The sequence below is a fragment of the Protopterus annectens genome, chromosome 3.part1 (assembly GCF_019279795.1).
Source record: "Protopterus annectens isolate FY-2018-M chromosome 3.part1, PAN1.0, whole genome shotgun sequence".
Taxonomy (NCBI): Eukaryota; Metazoa; Chordata; order Ceratodontiformes; family Protopteridae; genus Protopterus; species Protopterus annectens.
Window position 1 is genome coordinate 1,717,367,963 of NC_056732.1, and position 21,052 is coordinate 1,717,389,014.

General features: G+C 38.9%; 1 long non-coding RNA gene across 1 annotated transcript in view; it reads right to left on the minus strand.

Annotated features, from left to right (window-relative positions):
* Positions 1-21,052, minus strand: part of LOC122798637 — a 172,125-nt gene that overhangs the window by 49,957 nt on the left and 101,116 nt on the right. The window contains exon 2 of the long non-coding RNA XR_006364288.1: positions 10,027-10,123. This is a non-coding gene — a long non-coding RNA (uncharacterized LOC122798637). The remainder of the gene's footprint in view (positions 1-10,026; positions 10,124-21,052) is intronic.

The window sequence follows — 21,052 nt, forward strand, 5'->3', positions numbered from 1 at the left end:
CTGTTGTATGTCTAAAAACAGAAACCAGATGTATTTAATTGTTTTGGTTCTGTGTTGCTTAGCAACACACAACCCCATGCAGCTTCACTGTGCACCACTAACAGAGGTCACAGTAGTATATGTGAAGCTATGATGTTTCCCTGCACTATCCAAGTATCTAGACAGGTTCAGTGATGAGGTATAGTGTATTAGGTCTCAGATTTGAGTCCTGAATGCTGATATGCTTTATAATTTTTGTTTTGAGAGTGAGTTAGCTGACTGAAACATCAGTGTAACATAAAATAAAAGATAGTTATAGTTAGCAAAGCTGTGCAGTGCTCAGCTCCACTGAAACATGGTCAACAGTCCACTCCATTTGCGCAATGCTCAGCTTCACTTATATGGTTTGTTTGAGTTTGTGCGATGCTAAGCAATGCAGCACTTTTTTGAAAGTTGCAGTATGATATATAAGGGCAAGAATGCATCCAATATAAAGGCCAATAGGCAGGAATTTCACACCATTCACTTAGCTAATGATATGCCAGGTGGTGTTGGTCAGACAGTGTGCTTTTGGGTGCAGAGGTGGGGCATGCAGGAGTACAAAGTGTTTGATGGACTCATCGTGAAAAAGTAGGAAACCTGGCTGCTGCAAGGCAATTACTAGCACTCAGAGTGTAAGCCTGATTCCTGGGATTGGTTGGCTATGGAACGTAACAGTGCTACTGGTATCTCCCACACTGGTGAGCACTGTTGTCACTACTATGATAACCTGAAGCATAGTAAGAGGGGAACCTTAGACACCAGAGTCCAACAAGCTCGGGCTGGGCAGACCCCGTAGATATATAAGTATGTTAGACACCACTTTGTAAATAAACAAACTGCATCTGTGCCAAACTGGTATGCTTAATGGACTGCTTCTCTTTCAACAGCTTCAGAAGACAGAGCTTGCAATGTGCAGTTACATGTAGTGCGCCTGGCCAGAATGAGGTGAGAGCATAGTAAGTAGGGAAACTTCAAAGCAATAACTTAATATATAACATAATCTGATAATAAATTAGTTACAGATTTTGCAGTCTTAACAGTCAGGTATGACATACCTGGGACATGTAACATGCTTAGTAATGTGTCACTGCCTAACTGTAAGTGAAATCAAGTTAACATGCAGTACTGTGTAGTATATCTGCCAAACATCAGTTAATGTTGGGGTCTACCAATATTAAGAGTCACTGTTCTGGTCTGCCCATTGTTAGAAAAATGCTGTAGGTTGCGCTCAATTAATGGACAGGGTATACTGGTTATTTATTAGATGTCTTACACAGCTGTCCATGGTCTACTTGCCAGACTTGCAGCAACAATAATCAATAAATTAAAAAGGGTAATGGTGCTTTCTTATGCAATATTTTCAAATAAAATGTATTCACTATTCATGTATTCACTGCATGTGTGTTCTAATCTGACACCAGTCAACTGTTAAATATGCAGCAAGAAAGACTGCAGCAAACACTGACTGAAACAAATGTAGTTCATTACCCACAGTAAGAGTCAGACCTCTGTTCTGCTCATGTTGTCTGAAAGACTGCTGTGTATTCCACCCAGGCAATGAACATGGTATATGGGTAGGGTTACTGCAGTCCTGGAATGCTATCCATGTGTCTAAATGACAAATTTTAGGAAACATTTTCCATGCAGTTTACAGCAGGAGTATGTCTTAATAGTAATCTTATCAAATAGGTGTTCAGTATTCCATATTCACTGCATGTGTCTTCTAATCCGATACCAGTCGACTGTTAAATATACATCAATAAAGACTGCAGCAAAAACTGTCTGAAACAAATGTAGTTAATTACGCAGAGCAAGATTCAAGCCTTTGTTTTTCTCATGTTGTTTGAAAGACTGCTATATATTCCACCCAGGCAGTGAATATGGTATATGGTAAGGTTACTGCAGTCCTGCAATGCTAATCACATGTATAAATGCCAGATTAAAAGGAGCATTTTATCAACAAAAGTTACAACAGGATTGTGCGTTGATAACTAATCTTTCAAATAAGTTGTCATTATTCCAGTATTCACTGCATGTGTGTTCCATTCAGACACCAGTCCATGGTTACATATTAATTAATAAGTAGTGCACCAACAAATGTCATACATAAATGTAGTGCAATATCCACATTAAGGCTCAAATTTCAGTTCTGATAATTTTCCTGATATATGCTCTAGATAGCACGCAGAGAATGAACAGGGTATAAGTCAAAAGATGACCTCAACAGCCATAAATGTGTGCAAGTGGCAGATTTCCTGTGACATCAATCATTAGAATGTAAAAAAAGATGGTGCCTTAACTACTGTAGGCAACTCAAGTGTTCATTATGCATATGTCCCCTGGGTGATCTTTCCATGTGAGCACACACAGTGAGGAAATGCATCTCGGAAAAATGTGCAACAGAGCTTAAAAGACCATAGAAGTAACAGGACACCCCCCCCCCCACCCGATGTCAGCCACATCCAGTGTAAACATCAACATGGTCTAAGAGCCTACATGAAGTGGATATGCTGACATGATTACTCCTTTTTGCTATTCAAGAAATCTACCTCACTTGCATACATATCTATGCTGACATCATGGAAACTACACAGTTCATAGATGTATGACCTTAGCAACAGCAGCAATCCACTATTGTATGGACCCGACACAAGGTCCTATAATACATTTCTGTCAAATATTATAAAATCCTTTTTTTACTTTTTTTAATTTTTTTATTAACCATGTTTGTGCACTGCTGCACATGATGCAAACATGTCAAGATTATTAAAAAAAGTTATTAATTTAACTTATTCCCTTCCTCTTTCTGACATCCACAATAATAGTTTTGCTCATATGTGTATATGGTATAACATTTTCAGGGGATTTATGTCCGCATTTCTGCAGTTTTAAATCCCCTTCTGTCTGTGCAGACTCCTGTATGCAGGATTGTTCTGTGTACACTATGGACACTAACACAGAGTCTACAAAGATGCCTTTCTGTTTGTTGGATCACTCAACCTGCCTCATTTGCATAAGATTCACCTGCTTATGAGGCGAATTGTATTCCACAAAATTTTCCCTGTTTGCGCATACATGTTCACCACTAAGCGGTGCTCACTGAATCTAAAAATGCGTTCCTACACGAAAAAAAATTGTGTAGGCTTTACTGAATTTCCCCCTTATGTTCTCTTACTAAAAAAAAAGGTAGATTCAATATTGGTCTGTAGTTCAGGGATCCTTTTATTCTGATGAACTTCATGTTTGGAATAAATTGGATGAAAGAGCTAATTAAAATAATATCGGTTTTTACTTCTGGCAACTGCAAGTGTGTATTTATTTGCATTTCTTAAACACAAAATGTAAACCTTAACTACTCTGTATTTCTGCAATGCCCTGCTGCTACTTTTCTATAAATTGGATCCACCCCAACCTCTCTCAGACTTTGACAAGTTTAATTTCAGATTACTTATTTAGATCATTATCAATGGTTATTGCAATATATGGGCATCTACTTAAATTTCTAGTACATAAATTATTCTTGTGCAAAATTTACTCATGTATTAATTAACTTAGAAAATATTCAGTCTTCTACAGCCTTTAAATGAATTTGTTTCATTTCAGACATGGTATAGGAATTTAGGAATCATGTGAATCTGTAAGTTTGCAAGAAATGTGGTACAACCAGGACAGAATAGGACACTGGGAAATATGATGTCACCATTGATAAGTATCCTTAACCGTCCTCAGCAATATGTATTCTCTGAGATTCTTCTGCTGTACTAACCCTCCTTCGTAGGATTTTATATGCTTGTTCCAAGACACATCAACTTTTACTTTATTTAATCTTTGTTAACTGGTTTTGTCCCACTAGGTTACTGACTTCTTCCCAGAGAAAACCTGAGGTGGTATCTATACTGCTAGGGGAACTTTAGGCAGAGCATCAGGGAACTTCCTCTACTCTTCATATGAGTGATTGTATGGAGACCCAATTTGGTGTGACATTTCCTGTCTTCTGTTCCTAGTGCAAAGGTGGCTCAGAGAAGCAGGAAGCAGTGAGAAGAAGGAGAGCATGGTGATTGCTATGGAACATGAAAGTGCTGTTAAACGAACAGCTGTGGAAGTTAGCATGGAGGAGAAGGAGTCAGAAGATGCGATGAAGAAAGAGAATGGCAGCTATGATGCAAACAAAGTGATAGGAGAGAAAAGCAGGCAGAAATTGGCATAATGCAGGATTCAGAGGACATCTTCCAATGGAATCTGTTTTCAACAGATATTTCAACAGAATGTGTTATTACAGCACTCCAAGCAGGAGGGCTGCAAGATGCCTACCTAAAAGAATTGATAGAGCATATCGAACCAGAGAGTGAAAAAGCAGCATTGTGGGGAGAGATGATGGACATGATTCAGAGTGAAGATTCACAGGAGAAAAAAGAAAAAAAAGATTGTTTGCACAGACAGTGAAAAGAGGAAAGAAGAAAAGGGAAACGCACAGAAATTAGAAGAAATTTTTGTGTGACGATAAGCAGTAAGGTGAAAAAGGAATTAGACAGGTATTAGGTATGGGACAGCATCACAGCACCACTGGGGATAGAACCCAGAGAGTTAAGTGCCTTTATTTGTATTAATAAGGATACATTTTATGATTTTTGTTTGAAGAGGCTCAATACGTGGAAAATTTTCTAGAACAGTACAACAAAAGAAAAGACATTTATCCTTGGAACCTGTACGTAATAAAGGCTTTTAATAGAGAAACCAAGAAGAAAGTGGTTATGCAATTTAGAAATTAAATTGAAAGAGATGATTTAAAATAATATTTAAAGAGTTTGTGTAAAGATGTTATACATGTGACAAAATTATATGATAATAGAAGCTTATGGACTGAGGGTTTGAGAATGTGGTGTAATATTGAAAATGCAAGATATAAAATTGTATATTTACCAAATATAATTAATTTTGATAGAAACAAAGGCATGGTGAGATACTGGGGACAACCCAAGATGTGTTTTTTATGTGGCAAGGATGATCATTTAATTAGTAATTCTGATAAAAGAAAAAGTTTTATATGTGGAAAAATGTGTCACAAAGCAAAGAAATGTGAACAAAAGTGCATAAAATATGAAAAAACAGCTCATTCTTGGATGGATTGTACAGAATTAGAGAACATACAGAAATAAACTACATTAGTACAGGAACAGGAGAAGGAGAAAATTACATCAGACACTATAGAGGAAGGGCAAAATGAATAAATGAATGATATCAAAGTAACAATGGATGTGAGAGAGTATAGATCACGTAAAAGATAAGGAAATAACTGAAGAAGAAGAAATAAATAATATAAGAGATGAAGGAGAAATTAAATGGGTAAAAGTAAGAAGTAAAAAAGGTTCTATAGGTAGAAGAGTAAAAGACAAAAAATGCAAGTTCAAAATGTAACTATAAGAGAAAGCAGAAAAGGAAAAGGGTGAAGATAAAATCCATTCATTATAGTGAGAATCTTAGCTGTTAATGTCAACAGCATGAAGAATATTCATCATAGGTTAGGAGCATTAGAATGGTGTATGACATTAGATATGGATATCATAGCACTTAGACATTAGAATAGCCATAGATAAAGAAACAGAACAAATAAATGGTCTATGGGAAGGTAAAATAATTTGGAATCTAGGTAGTGAAAAATGCTCTGGTGTAGTCATCCTATGTGAAGAATGGATAAATATTTTAGTTTATACAATAGTACTTCCTAGACATAATGTATACAAAGTGATCCTAGACATAATGTTACAAATCAGGTTTACTTTATGCATATACCTTACAGAAACAAAGAGAAATTGTGTGTAAGAAAATAAAGGATCATGTAAAATTAAACATGCAAGTAACTGTAATGGGGGACTTTAATTGTGATCTAGGACACAGACATAAGGAAGGAGTGGATGCTAATTCTAAATATGAATAAATATAGTAAAATGCATTTATAGGAAAATAAGAATTGGACATACAAAAAAAGCAATTTAAGAACTGAAATTGGATATTTGATAGTTTCAGACAGTTGGATTATACTACATCAAGGGTGTAAAATCACAGGATTTTCAGATAATTTAGCTTTATAGACAGAGATACAAGAAACAATGAATTACATAAAAACAGGCAAAGGAATAAAAAAATCAATGAGTCAGAATTGAATGAACAAACAAAATACATAACACTATAATTATGGCAAGATCACATAAGCTTGAGAGAATTTTATAAAGACTGGACAAGTTGGTGGACCAATTTGAAAGAAAAATGTAGACAAGAGCTATTAAAATTGCAAAAAGTTGAGAAGACTATAGGATGCAAATGTATATAAGGAAATTAGCAATTAAAATATTTAAAATAATAGCAAGTACTAGAGAAGAATTTATAGACAAAGAAAGAAAGCTGTATGAAATGAATCAAGACAAAATTAAAAGAAGATTGTTTAAAAATATATATTTTTGTATGGAAAGAAAGACGAAGTAGCACCATGCTTAAATAAAATGGTTAAAGAAAATACAAGAATCATGAAAAAATTAAAAGATGACATTACATTAAAAGTTAGATGGGAATAAGCAAGTTAACTGAAGAAAACAATAAAAGGATGGAGGAAAAGATTACAATAATAGAATTAGAAAATGTACTTATGGCAGTACATGTAGAATCAGTTACAGGGATAAATGGAATTGAATACTTAATGTAAAAAAACATGCAAAAATGACAACAAGAATATTTCTTAGAAGTAACAAATGAATGGTTTGAAAAAAGTATAAATGATTAAAAGATATGCCTAGGGGTAATGAATTTCATATGGAGGAAGGGAGAAAAAATGGATATAAAAAATTGGAGACCACAGTACTAAATAATATAGATTATAAAATGTTCATGAAAATAATAGAAAAAAAGAATAGCAAACAAAGTTAATAAATTATTATCTGAAACAATCTTTGGAACTAGAAATAAAGGAAGTCAAAGACTATTAATATTAATAAGAGACTTGGTAGATGACATAAACAGAATTAAAATATTAATAGAATATGTAAATAAAGCTTTTGATACAATTCAACACAAAGCATTGTGGAAATTTTTAAAGGAACATAACATAATTAATAAAATAAATGTTCTGAAATCAGTTTATAAGGAAAACAAAGAAAGATCGGTAGTCAATGGATGGATAAGTGAAACGATAAGATTAAGACGTGGTATTAAACAAGGATGTCCAACCAGCAGCATTTCATTTCTGTTAATTATGAATGCAGTTGTCACAGAGGTTAATTTGATATTGCAAAAACTAGATATTAGACATCAGAAGGAATTATGGTTCCTGCTATGTTTACATATAAAGATGATTTAGTGTTAGAAGTTAAGAATATAGAATGGATGAAAACAGCCATAGAAATGGTCAATAAAGAACTGAAGATGTTAGGACTGACTCTTAATTAAAAAAAAATAAATAAAAGACTATTTTTTGGGAGAAATATAGGGCATTAAATTTAATGAAGAAGAGAGAAATTGAACAATTAAGAGAACAGTAATGGAGAGATGTGATGTGGGTGGCCACGGTGGTTCAGTGGTTAGCGTTGCCACATTACAGCAAGAGGCTCTCCGGTTCGATCCTCGGCTGGGGTGCCTTATGTGTGTGGAGTCTGCATGTCCTCCCTGTGGTCACATGGGTTTCCTCCAGGTGCTCCAGTTTCCTCTCAAAGACATGCTGTAGGTGGACTGGACACTCTAAACTGGCCCTAGGTGTGTGTGCCTTCTGTGGAAGGGTGGGCACCAGGCTGGCAACTCAACACTGTAAAACTCCACTGCCAATCATGAGTGGACAGGTGATCTGCTGTGGTGACCCCTAACTGGAAGAAGAAGAATGGAGAGCTATGATAGAATACAAGATCTTTGCATATTTTAGAGAACATTTAGGCAGTCATATGGAAAAAAAGCATATTTAAGTAACTCTATAATATTTAAAAATTGCACATTTAGCTGATGTATGTACAATTCTGGTAGCATTAGAAAAGGATTTAATGAATGTACTGTTTATGTTCATTTGTGGGTCAAGACTAAACCCAATGAAAAGAGGCATTTTGTATCTAAATAACAGAAGGATGGTTGAGCTTGTTACACCCAAGTGTATATGTTTTTTCATTAAACCTGTATAACATTTTAGTAAACAGGAAAGAAAAAGAAACGTTAATAACAAAATCATAGAAAGGGAAACAAAATAATCTGGGAAAAGTTGGAATATTTAAAAAGAAGCAAAAAGGTTAATTGTATGGAAATGAAATTGTATCAAGAGAAAATACTGCTATGGAACATTGATATAGGAAAGGTAGAAAAAATAGAAGGATGTGGTATGAAAATATAATGGAACATTTTATTATGTTTATCCTTGGAAACATATAAGTACAGAGAAGATCAAAGTAGTAAAAATGAGAATTAATAGATACAACAAATATGCAGAATATACACATTTTTGTGGAGATTATCAATAAGTAAATTACCGGTCAAGGCAAACATGAAATATATGAAAATAAAACATAGAATCTGTTTACATTGTGGTGCATTAGAGACAGCTGAACATGTTATTATAAAGTGTAAAAGGAAACTTAAACTGTGGAAGGAAATACATGACAAAGGATACTTAAAAAAACTGAACAACAATCAGGTCGTGGTGGTGCATTATCACCTCACAGCAAGAGGTTCTCCCATTTGATTCTCAGCTGGAGTAACTTCTGTGTGGAGTCTGCATGTTCTCCACATGGTTGAGTGGCATTTAAAGACATGCAGGTAGGTGCGTCCGTGAATGGGTGTGCCTTCTTTGAAGGTTGGGTGTCGAGCTGGCAACTCGGCACCATAAAAATCCACTGCCAGTCATTAGCGGACCGGAGTTCTGCTGTGGCAACCCCTAACCGGGAAAAGCTGAAAGACTTTTTCTGAATGTATTAATATGGACATTATAAAAATGTAAAACAAAAGAACATTAATAAACTGGATGCAAATTTTATTTTGTATAATATGAATAATATGGAATGAAAGAATGATGTAAAATACATTGGAAAGTGGTTATTATCAGAAATTTTGAAGAAAGTAAGAGTTTGGTTGTTTAGAAAAGAGTGGGGGGATTAAAATTTGAAAGTTTAATATAAATGTAAGAATAATTTTCTAAATATTGTAAATATTGCAAATATGCATTGAAAAGTTGCACATAAGATATATATATATATTTGTAAACACAATAAAGAACCCTTTCCCTTTTTGATATGTGCCACAGGGTCTTTTACATTCATCTGAGCTACCACCAACTTAAAAGATGGGACTTTGGTTTAACATCTCAACTGAAGGAGGACATACTCAGGAGTGCAGCACCCTCCTTAGCCTACACTGCAGTTCAAGCAATTAATCACCATGGTGTAGGAATAGCACCCTCAGCCTTTTACACTGAAGGCAAGTGTGCTGCCTGTTATGCCACTGACTCTACAATACATGAATAATAAACAACCAAGACTGTCTTGTAAACTGGTCTTGTGACAAAACTAATATTTAATTTTCCTGTTGCATCTGTTGCACCTGTTCATCCGTGGTGGTGCAATGGTAGCATTGTTGCCTCACAGCAAGAGGTTCTCCCATTTGATTCCCGGCTGGAGTGCGGGAAGTGCCTTCTGTGTGGAGTCTGCATGTCCTCCCCACAGGTCGAGTGGCATTCCAAAAGACATGCGTGAATGGGCGTGCCTTCTTTAAAAGTTGGGTGTTGAGCTGGCAATTCCGCATCATAAAAATCTACTGCCAATCATTAGCGGATAAGAGTTCTGCTGTGGCGACCCCTAACTGGGAAAAGCGGAAAGACAAACAACATCTGTTGCACCTGTTCAAGGGCAGTCTTTTTTTCAGTTACTATGCTTATGAGCACACAGTGAGCCTTATAATCATTCAGTCTCCATATACAGATGACCATCATTTAAAGGAGCCACATTTTAACTACCTGTTGTCTTTACACAAAGCCATACAACTTACCTGCAAAATGGCTTCATACTTTCCATTTGGGGAGACGATACTCTGGCCTTTAAAGAGGCTTTCATTAGCTCTCAGCCTGTCTGTGACCGACATTATTCTAATGTAAGGCAAAGTAAAATAACAATGATGAGTGCCTCAGGGAGCATTTTGTAAATACCAGTCCTACATTCCTGTTAAAATGTTGCTAGTGCTTCCTAGTCTTCATATACAGACATTTTTATACTTCTTGGTATTTCACAAAAGATTTTTTCTTACTTTTACATGATGTAACCAGTATTTAGTGATAACCGTATGATGGAAAGAAGGCTAGATATAAAAACTTCTACTTTGAGCATAAAATCCTGGTTAGCATTAAATAAAAAATCTGCAAGTACAAATCTTTTTGAGTCTTTTATTCAAGAATCTGAAAAGTGTGGAAAGCTCTGAACTGTGAGAAATTAGCTTTTCAGCAAAAAGGTAAGAAAAATGCATTTATTTCAGATCTGCTTGAATATTACAGTTGCACTCATGGTTAACTGAGTGGTGATACATTTGTACTTCTCTGCATGTTTCCACGTTTTAGCCAAAGCATTATATATTTGCATTTTTTACTTGTCCTAGGTCTAGTCTTATAGCTTCATTTGCAACTCTTGGAGAATTGTAAATTATTTCAAGATTTGAGCATCTTTATACATTATACTGCACTTCTATCTCCATAAGCAGAATTATTTATAAAAGTTAACTGTTTGTACTTGAACTCAGTATGGGACCTTAGTCTTGCAGTTTTACTTCATTTATCCTAGTAGTGGCACTATTGCAAGTTATGCTGCAGTATTTGTGCTTCTGTGCTTTTACACCTGTTTACATTCCAGAATCATATATTCTGCTGATGATTTGCCTGCTTAAAGTTACATTCAATTCTCCTTGATTATTACATTTTCTACTATATTCCCCCATCCTCCTGTCTGTTACACTGTTCCAGCCCTCCCAGCCCCCGTTGCTCTCCCTGCTACCCTCTATTGTTTGCACACTAATTACACTTTTCCCTGCCCCCCCCCCCATAAAAGCTAAAGTTTCTGAAATTCTAACATACCCAAGGTCACTGACCTGCAGTTCAGACTGACAAGACTAAGAGATCTGTGATTTCTTTGTTACATATTCTGATGTCATGGAGCTCCACTATTGGCTAGCCGGCCTTAGGCATAGGCCAACTAGGCGGCCGCCTAGGGCGCCACTCTAGCAGGGGCACTTTTTCAGTGTTTATTTGGTGTATGTAGACTAGGATGGGGGCACCGGGTGGTGTGATGGGGGGGTGCCGTGGAGCCCCTTTGCCTAGGGCACCAGTTGACCTAAGGCCGCATCATCCTTCTCTAGCTCTTCTGATAAAACCTGAAGAGCTGTACCCGCCCAGGCTGTTTTCCTCATAGAAAGATCTGAACTGTGAGAATCAAGCTTTTAATTAAAAAGGAAAGAAAAAACTGTACTGATTTAGACTCAGAAAACTGCCACTGCTGAACTTGCTCTACATTGGGTTTTCTGCACAAGAAATATAAAACTCCTCAAAATCTATACAAGCTCAGAAATCAGGGTCTGAGATTTAAATATCCTGTGTCAAATGCAAATAAGTACAATGAGCTGCAATATTTCCGTGACTAAATAAGTAGGCATTTCCCCGTGCCTTAGTAGTAAGTCCACCCAAACAGTATCTTAAACAAACCACATTCAGGACAGTTATAGTTATCCCGGTCCCCAAACCATGGACCAGCACTTCCCTACAATTTATGTAGCCAGCCTGACTGAGATGGGAATCTTGAGGCAGTGTCAGAATTGGTTGTGTGCTGTCCTACAATTATCTATTACTCAAACAGCATAACATAGACATTATCCATACCAATAATGCCTTTTTTTTTTTTTGTTTGTTTTTTTTAGGAAAGGCCAGCATGATAAACCTATCAACACAATGAAGCAAGCAAAGGAAAATAGGAAGGTGGTACTGATCCATGCCAGGAGCCAAGCCAAGAAAGTAAAACTCCATTCTCTAGAACCCATCTCACCCTCGAGAACATAAATGTCTATGTAGTGATGCAGACATGGTTTAAAATGACAGCTAGCACTCCGGTAGTGCAGAGCTATAACACCATCCACACTTTTAGCCAAACTACACTGAGGGAAATGAAAAAGGTGGAGGTGTCTCAGTCTTTATCTAGAGTAGACACACATTAAGCTGGTAAAGCAGCATGATTCATTAGAGTTTCTTCAGGTCCAAATTGCCATCATAAAATCACGTACCATATATAAGCTGGCTATAGAACTCCCTCTATGACTCAAAAGGCTACAGTGCCTATCTACATGAACTGGAATCACTCAGTATTAAACCCAGTACTATTTCCCTAGGTAATCTAAACTATCCAGCTATAGACTGGGATACCTGTACCACCACTAATATGCAACACAAGACATTCCAGGCTTTATCAATACAAATGCCTAGAACAAAGTTTCTGCAAAGTGTACGCTGAAACAAAAATATACTTCTTTTAGTAAGTATATACTCAGGTATTACTGGCATTCATACCTCTCAACTGTACAGATTTTTACAGAATGTTTATATTTTTCGACTTTTCCTCATAAAATTTGTGGTTTTCAGGCAAATCACTGAATACTGAAATCACTAAATGACAGACATTTGTGTTTCACATTTTATATCTTTCAGAAAATACACAATAATGGAAAATATGTTATTCTAGTAACTTTCTAAGTTTATAGAAGCGGTGTTTAAATTCTGTCCCTATTTTCGTGCCTTTGTCCCCCATTTTTTCTGGCTTTGTCCAGATTTCTTGTACTGAGAGGTCGAGAGGTATGCTGACATTGAATGATACAGGTACAAATGCTATGATTCACATAACTGAATACAATGTGAATGCTGATGATTCGTATCTGAAGTGCAGACAAATGCAGCTCAGCAAGTTGTCCTGCATTACTCTTTAAACGCTACTGAAGTCTCCAGATATTGCTCTAGAAACAGTCTAGTGGCATTTCTAGGCATTATTTACTGCCTATTTAAATTTACATTAATAATTAAAAAGTCATGCTACATACAAGCCAAAAAAAATTACTTCATTTTATAACTTCTACTGTGGCACAGATATTCATACATGATGACCTTTATCTAATCAGTTATAAAGATATCAATTTTGGGGGTATTCAGAACCTCACACGTGTGATGATACACAGGGAGAAGATGATTCAGAGACACCACAGGCAAGGTCAGGTTACAGGAGAGGTAACTATGGATCTACTTTACATGGTCGACATTTCACAAAGCCGAAGACCATATGTCCAAGACCATATGATCGACTTTTGAAATGTCGATCTGGTAAAAAAAAAGAAAAAACACAACAATAACTAACCTAAATATTGCTAGCAGGGGGACAAATCCCCCTGCAGCTCCCCACACCCCCGACACTTAAATATACCAACTCCAAGATCGGACTACAGTGTGGAAGATGGAAATCATTCTATTCCACACTGTACAGAGATGCCCGTTCCGCATGGTTGACATTTCAAAAGTCAATCATATGGTCTCGGCCATATGGTCTTCATTTTTGGGGTTAGACTGGCCTTTCTAATCCCATTGTTGATAATTATGATTCAAATTCTCTTGGGGTAAAATATAACATAGATAATTTAAGGGGGTCCTTGCATGAGATAAAAGAGTTAAGAGCTGCTGCTATCCATTAGTAGTGCAGGCAGCAGTTCTGGGGTACATTTTATATTACTCATCAATAAGTCCAAGTTGAACTTGAATATAAATAAGGATGAGTTTTGTTTTAAGTGGCTCAGGAGTCTGCTCCAGAGCAGTAGTATTCTTTTCAAGATATCACTGTCAAATTATCTTCCTTTTATTGCTATGCTTGTTGATATTATGGTTCCACTATGGGGGTTTGTTTCTGAGGGTTGCCTTACACTTATTCCTAGAGGATACCAGTGCATCTATGCAGGCATTTTATGCTGGCATAGTGTGGTGGTGTACATTTTAGGTTCATAGGTAGGTACTAGGCTATAGGCCCAAGGCCCTACGTAAGCTTAACCAACAAGGTTCCCTGGCGTATGCCACCCAAGAAAGTTATTTTCCTGTGCCACTGTCGAGCAGAGACACAGAAGTGATCCCTGGGGTGTATTTCCTATTTCCCATTCACTCATCAAGATTTTTCTTGAACAGTGCTAATGAAGATAGGTTCTTACATAGATTTTGCCTTATCCTCCAACTTCTTCAGTACCTCCTCAGCCTAGTTACCAAAAAGGTTGTCTTTGTGCAAAAGAACATCCAGCAATTTAGATTTAACAGGTTCAGAAAGAGGCTGCTCTCTAAGCCAAGCATGCCTTCTAATAATGGAAACAGTGGCTGCTACTCTGCAGGAAGCCTCCAAGGTGTCAAAACCACAATGTAGGGAATGCTTATTAACTAGAGCAGCAGAATTTAGTAAATCTTGTAAGTCTTTGTTCTCTGACATGGAAGGAACATCCCCAAGTTTAGCCTTAATAGCCTCCAAAGTATGCTGCTGATACTTAAGCATGTGAAAAAGACAGTTTACAGATCTAATGGCAAGAGTAGCTGAGGTACAGACTTTTTTACCCCACATGTCCAAGGCCCTAGACTCCTTATCAGAAGGTACAGGGTTTTTAGCAATAGTGGCTTTAACACCATTGGGGCTTTGAGAAATAATCTCAGGATCAGCAGTAGGATTTTTGAAAAGAAATTGATCCATAATTATTTGAGTCTATGAGGATCAGGAACCCTATAATACCTATCAGGTTTTCTGGGGACATGAGGAAGAGAATTAGGAGTTAAAGAATTTTCCATGAAAACATCATCCACGACTTCCAAAACTGGAGTTGTAGCCAGAGGCTTATGCTGTGGCAAATCCAAAAATTCTTTTCTTAGACTGAGGAAAATCATGACTTTCCCATTTAAAGTGCTCCCTAAGAGTATTCAAAGTATCCCCAAAGGAAAAATCTTCTTCACCAGCAGAAATACTGGAAACCTCAGAATCTGAGACAGACAAAACATCAGGAGACAATTCCCTAGCCCTCTTGGAAGGGGGGGGGTTGAGAACCCCTAACAAGGGAAAGAAGATCACTAGCCATCTTTACCAACTGGGACTGAGGCAGAGGAGGGGAGGCCGACACCTGCTTGTAAGTAGATTTGCGGCTGGAAGATTTGCTGGTAATCTGGAGGGACTCGGGAGGCCTAGCAACTGCAAAAGTCTGAATTAAGGTAGCCAGTCTGGCTCTGGTCTCATGTCGAAGAGAAGAGGTGTCAGAAGCCGGTGCCTGCATAGCGGCTCCGGACCCATCTGAGGCAGTGACAGGTGGAGGATCTGAAGATAAAATAACAGCCTGCAGCATGGAGGACTCCATAAAGGTCTCGGCAGATGCCTGTAGCTGAAAATCTGCGGACTGCAGGGGCTGCGAAAGCACCTTACTGACTACCACTGGGCTGACGACCAATTTCACCAGTGTATCGTCAGCAGATTTAACCCTAGACCTGTCATGGTCCTTGTCCTTGAGTTTCCTAGGTACATCTGAAGTCGGGAGACCAGAAGACACCATACCGATGAACTTAGGCTAGACTCCAAAATGCTTATACAAAATCTTAGCTCTACGGTCTATGGTACGCGGGTTGAAGGAAGCACAGAGATCACAATTAGGGACGGCGTGCTCAAGGCCCAAACAAGTTATACAATAGGAATGAAAATCACGGTGCGGAATCTGTTTTCCACAGGCAAGACAGTTATTAACTTTATCTGAAATTCATTAAAGCAAGAAAAGAGGGTCCCCGATGGGGTACTTATCTGTGGCTGTCTTCAACTTGGTAGTCGGAATGCAAAAAGAAGGTAAACAGCTGACCGGCACTAGTGCGAATTGCATCTGCTTCAGGCTCCGTGGCAAGAAAGACTGAGGAAATGGCATTGGCTGCCTCTCTTTATACCTGAAGTTCTGACATCAGTTTTACAGTTGACGGCTGCCGATGTCATACACCGAGGACTCTGGTATTCGGGCCGGCTGAGGGGTACCGGGAGCCGAATAATCCATATGTTAGGACTGCAACAGTGAAACACGAAGAACATCTTCCTTGCAGTGAGGTGACTTCTGGAAGCCAGCTGGGTAAAGTAGACAGGCAAGAGCTCTGCTTTTCTGGGTTTAGGAAGGCCATTTGGGATGCTGTGTCCAGCAGTGCTCCCAAGAAAATAATCTTCCTGGAGGGTGTTGCTTTGATTTTTTCTCATTGATGGTGCACCCTAAGGAGGTTTGGAGGGTTTTGACAAAGAGGTGGTCCTGGAGCAGCTTTTCTTTGCACCTTGCCTGAATGAGGCAGATGTCCAGATAAGGGTAAATCTATATATTTCTCTGTCTGCAAAATGCTATGGCCGGGGCTAAGCATTTGGTGAATACGCTGGGAGCAGTAAATAGGCAAAAGGGTAGCACAGAGAACTTGAAAGTATTGTCAGCCTGCTCTGAAGTACTTGAATTTCCTACAGGATTTCCTTATGGGGATGTGGAGGTAGGCATCTTTTAGGCCTAGGGTCACTAACCAGACATTTCTTGTCAGCATATGCAGCAGCTGCTGCAAAGTTAGCATTTTGAATTTGGGGACCACCAGGGAGGTGTTCAGAATGGATAGATCCAGGATGGGGCACCACATGCCCTCTTTTCTGAGAACAAGGAATAGTCTGGAATAAAAGCCTTTGGCTGTTTGATCTGAGGGGACAGGTTCTACTGCCCCTTGGGATATGAGAGTTTGGACTTGTTTCAATGCCTCTGCCCACTGATTAGGAGGCAAGTCTGGGTACCCTCTTGGAATTGGGAGTTCGTTGAAAGAGAATTTGTATCCCTGAAAAATTATCTTTAAGACCCATTGGTCTTTTGTAACAGAAAGTCAATTTTCTTTGCAGAGGGAGAGCCTTCCTCCTAGCTTTTGGTGAGCGAAAGGAGGGCAGAGGGAGGAAGAGGGAGTCATTGAGGGTTTTTGCCACAGAGGGATGGCTTAAAACTCCCTGCCTTTGGGGTGGAAGTGGTCCACTGTTTGGTTCCCTGCTGTCCCTGGGATAGGGGCCTGGGTGGTCTGTCCCTGCGGGGCTTACTTTGCCCTTGTCTGCTAGGTGCCGGAAAGGACCAGTGCTTAGAGGGAAAATTCCTGCTGAATCTAGGAGGTTGTATGTGAAAGAAATCGTTTACTGTTTGCATAGATTTTGCTTTGTCTTCCATCTTTTTAAGCACCTCTTCTGCTTTTACTCCATACAAGCGGTCCTTATCCAAGGGTGCATCAATTAATTTAGACTTGACATGATCAGGGAGAGGTTGTTCCTTCAACCATGCATGTCTCCTAATGACAGATCCTGAAACTGCTGCTCTGCTTGAGGCTTCTAGGGCATCATATCCACAGTGCAATGAGTGTTTGGTCACTTGACAATTAGAGTGCAGTAAATCTGCTAATTCTTTCGAATTGGCACAGTCAGGATAGGTTGAATTTTTTTGCTTTAATAGTTCCAAAGTGTGCTGTTGATATTTTAACATATGGAACTGCCAGTTGAGTGCTCCGATAGCTAAAGTTGCAGAAGTGTATACTTTTTTTACCACATCTGTCCAGAGCTCTGGAATCCTTGTCAGAAGGAATAGAATTCTTAGCAGAACTAGCCTTAGCTCTTTTAGATCCCTTCGGGTCTGCAGCAGGATTTCTGTACAGGTATTTGTGAGAATCCTGTACTCTGTAGTACCTGTCAACTTTACTGGGAGTAGGTAGGAGGGTGTCAGGGGCTAATCTGGATTCATGGAAAACATCATCCCCCACCTATAAGATGGGGGGGTGGCCAAGGGTCTGTGCTGGGGCAGGTCTAGAAACTCTCTTAGTCTTTTCTTAGACTGAGGGAAGTCCTGAGATTCCCAGTGGAAATGTTCCCTGAGGGTGTTGAAGGGTTTCCCCAAAGGAAAGGTCTTCTGGTGGGGAGGCAGAAGAAATGGACTCCTCTGCATCTGAATCCTCATAAGCAGTCAGAGGTTGTTGTTCCTCTATAAATCTGAATAATCAAATTCCACAGAATCCTGTTCTGTCAGTATTTCAGGAGAAGTTGTCTTTACCTTTTAGAAGTTATGGCCTGACTGCCCCTGAATAAGGGAGATAAGATCCTCCACCATTTTAAGCATTTGGGCTTGGGGTGGTGGGGCAGGAGTAAGATGGTGGCTAGAGGTAGACCTTCTGGGAGTGAACTGGCTTCTAGGCCTAAGAGTATCCATCTGTCTGAGAGAAACAATAGTCGGATGAGAAGACATAATTTTTTTTGTCTAGATTTGGTAGTGTGGAAGGCCTCCTCGGAAGCCGGTGCCTGCATTGCGGCTACGGACCCAACCAAGGCAGAGATAACCAAAGACTTGGAAGACAGAGATTTCTGTGGCACACTGGACTCCAAAAGGGTCTCGGTAGAGGCCTGTGTAGATATCGTACCGGGCATCAGGGGCTGTGAAAACACCTCACTGAATTCCGGAGAACTGACGACCTGCTTAGCAGTAGAGTTGTTGGAAAGCTTAGCCTTCTGTGGTCTGTCTCCATCTTTATTTCTACGTTTTTTTTTTGGAATGTCTACAGATTGCTGGCTGATGGACACCATTTTGGAATGCAAAGACCTTAAATCAAAATACCTGTCTACAATAAGAGCTCTATGATGACTGGTTCTTGCATTAAAGAGGGCACAGAACCAGCAAAAGGGGACATCGTGGTCTGGGCCTAAACAAGTGATGCAGTATGAATGGAAATCTCGGTGTGGGATCTGCTTTTCACAAGCAAGACAATTATTAACTTTTTTGGATATCGGTTAGTGCAAGAAAAAAGGATCCCCAATGGGGTACTTAGCTTTAGATGTTTTCAGCTGTAATTCAAACTCTGGTAGTGACCAATCAACACACTTGGGAACTGCTTCTGTTACGGGCTCCACAGCAAGAAAGAATGATCTAATGGCATCGACTGCTTTGCTTTATAGCACTGACGACCTGATGTCAGTCAACAAGTGACAGCAGCCAATGCAGAAAAACATTGACTCTGGTATTTGGGCCGGCTGAGGGCTACTACAGCAGGGATAACCCACAGGTGACGACTGCAAAAGTGAAACACAAAGAACATCGTGCCTCTCCAACTGAAAACCTGGGAGACTGTTTTGAAACTTCTTGTGGAAATCTGGTGCCAAAATAATACTGAAGTCATCAACCACATCAGCAGAGTTAACTGAGTTTGCTTGGGAATTTGAAGCTTGCCAATGTATCACTTAGGAGTAGGTAGTTTGTCTTACAGACATTTCTAAAAGTACCTGGGGTGTAAGGGGTCAATGATTTACATTTTATTTCAATGGAGACAGCATTATTGTCAGATCTAACAAGTGACAAAGTTACACAAAGGAAGGTGCAAGGTGCCCCCATATTAGTAATAACAAGATCCAAGATGTTGTTCCACCTAGTGGGTACTCTGACTATTTGTTCCAGGGCATTTGTATTGACAAAGTCTAGAAATCTCTGTGCTGGGGCACTGCTGGTGGTGTATGTTTCCCAGTCTATAGTTGGATAGTTTAGATTACCTAGGATAATGGCAATGGGTTTAATAACAAGTAATTCCAGTTCCTGCAGGTAGGTGTGGTGACTTCCTTAGAACACTGAAGGAATCCTGTGGCTAGCTAATATATGGTATGTGACCATTCTATAGGTCATTTGGGCATCAACAATCTCTAGGCTATCATGCTGCTCTATGAACCACTTGATGTGATTTTATTCTAGATGATTCCTGACAATCTCAGAGAAGTGTCCATGAAACTGATGTATAAAATGCACCCAATCATTGAATTGTATCCTTAAGAATTGAATGCAGCTCTGTGCAGAATATGGTGCCATCATTCTGGCTACTTTAGAACAAGGTGTCTGAGATATGATATGTTACAAATGGAGAAACAAAAATCCTCTGTCTCTGAAAAACAAATATATATATATATATATATATATATATATATATATATATATATATATATATATATATTCTGCCTTTACTGCCCAGGTTTCTGTACCATAAAGTAGTACTGATTACACTACTGTTTTATACACCTTATTTTTCAGCTTCTTTGGCATTCTGTCATATATTATACCCGACACTTTCTGCCAGTTCCTGCAGCCACTATGAGTCTAGCTTTGATCTCCTCATTCAGAGTTCTCTTCTCCTCAAAACAACTTTCCCAGATACTTGAAGCTGTTAACATTTTCCACTATTTCCCTTCTGTCTCAGTTCTCAGCTTCTTCTGATTTCCCCCATTTGCTGCCAAGTGTCTTGTCTGGACTCATTTTCACGTTATGTGCATTCAGTTTTGCATTTCATTCCCCTGTCCTTTAATGAAGTTTATTTTTCTCAGAATCTGCCTGTAATGCCACATCATCTGCATACAGTGCCTTTGTTGAGCTGTCCTCTCTAGCCTGTTAGTCCATTACCAGTATGAACAGCAGCAGGCTCAGAGCTGGACACTGAGGTACACCCACTCCCACTAGGTACCCTTCTGTGACACTAACCACTGTTTCTACATGAGTCATTGGGTCCATGCACATTGTTTGCACTAATGCTACCAATCTTTCTGAAATGCCAACCACCAAAGAACTGCACAAATTCACTTTCTTGGGACTTTGTTATATGTTTTCTCCAAGTCTAGGAATGCCCAGTTAGACTCTTTCCTCATCTCTATCTTCTCAACTATTGGTCTCACTGCAAACATCAGGTCAGTGGTGCTGCATCCTGATCTGAATCCAAGCTTCTCATCTCCCATCTTACTTTCAGCTGCTGTGTATATTTGCTTATGAATCACCTTCTCCAGGACTTTCATTTGATGTGACAGGAGTTTGATACCTCTGTACTGCCTACAGATGTGAATGTTCCATTTGTTCTTGAACTCTGGTACTGGTATACTTATTCTCCAGTCACCTTGGATGCACCTATTTCTCTACTCTGCTATGAATAACTCTCAGGAGC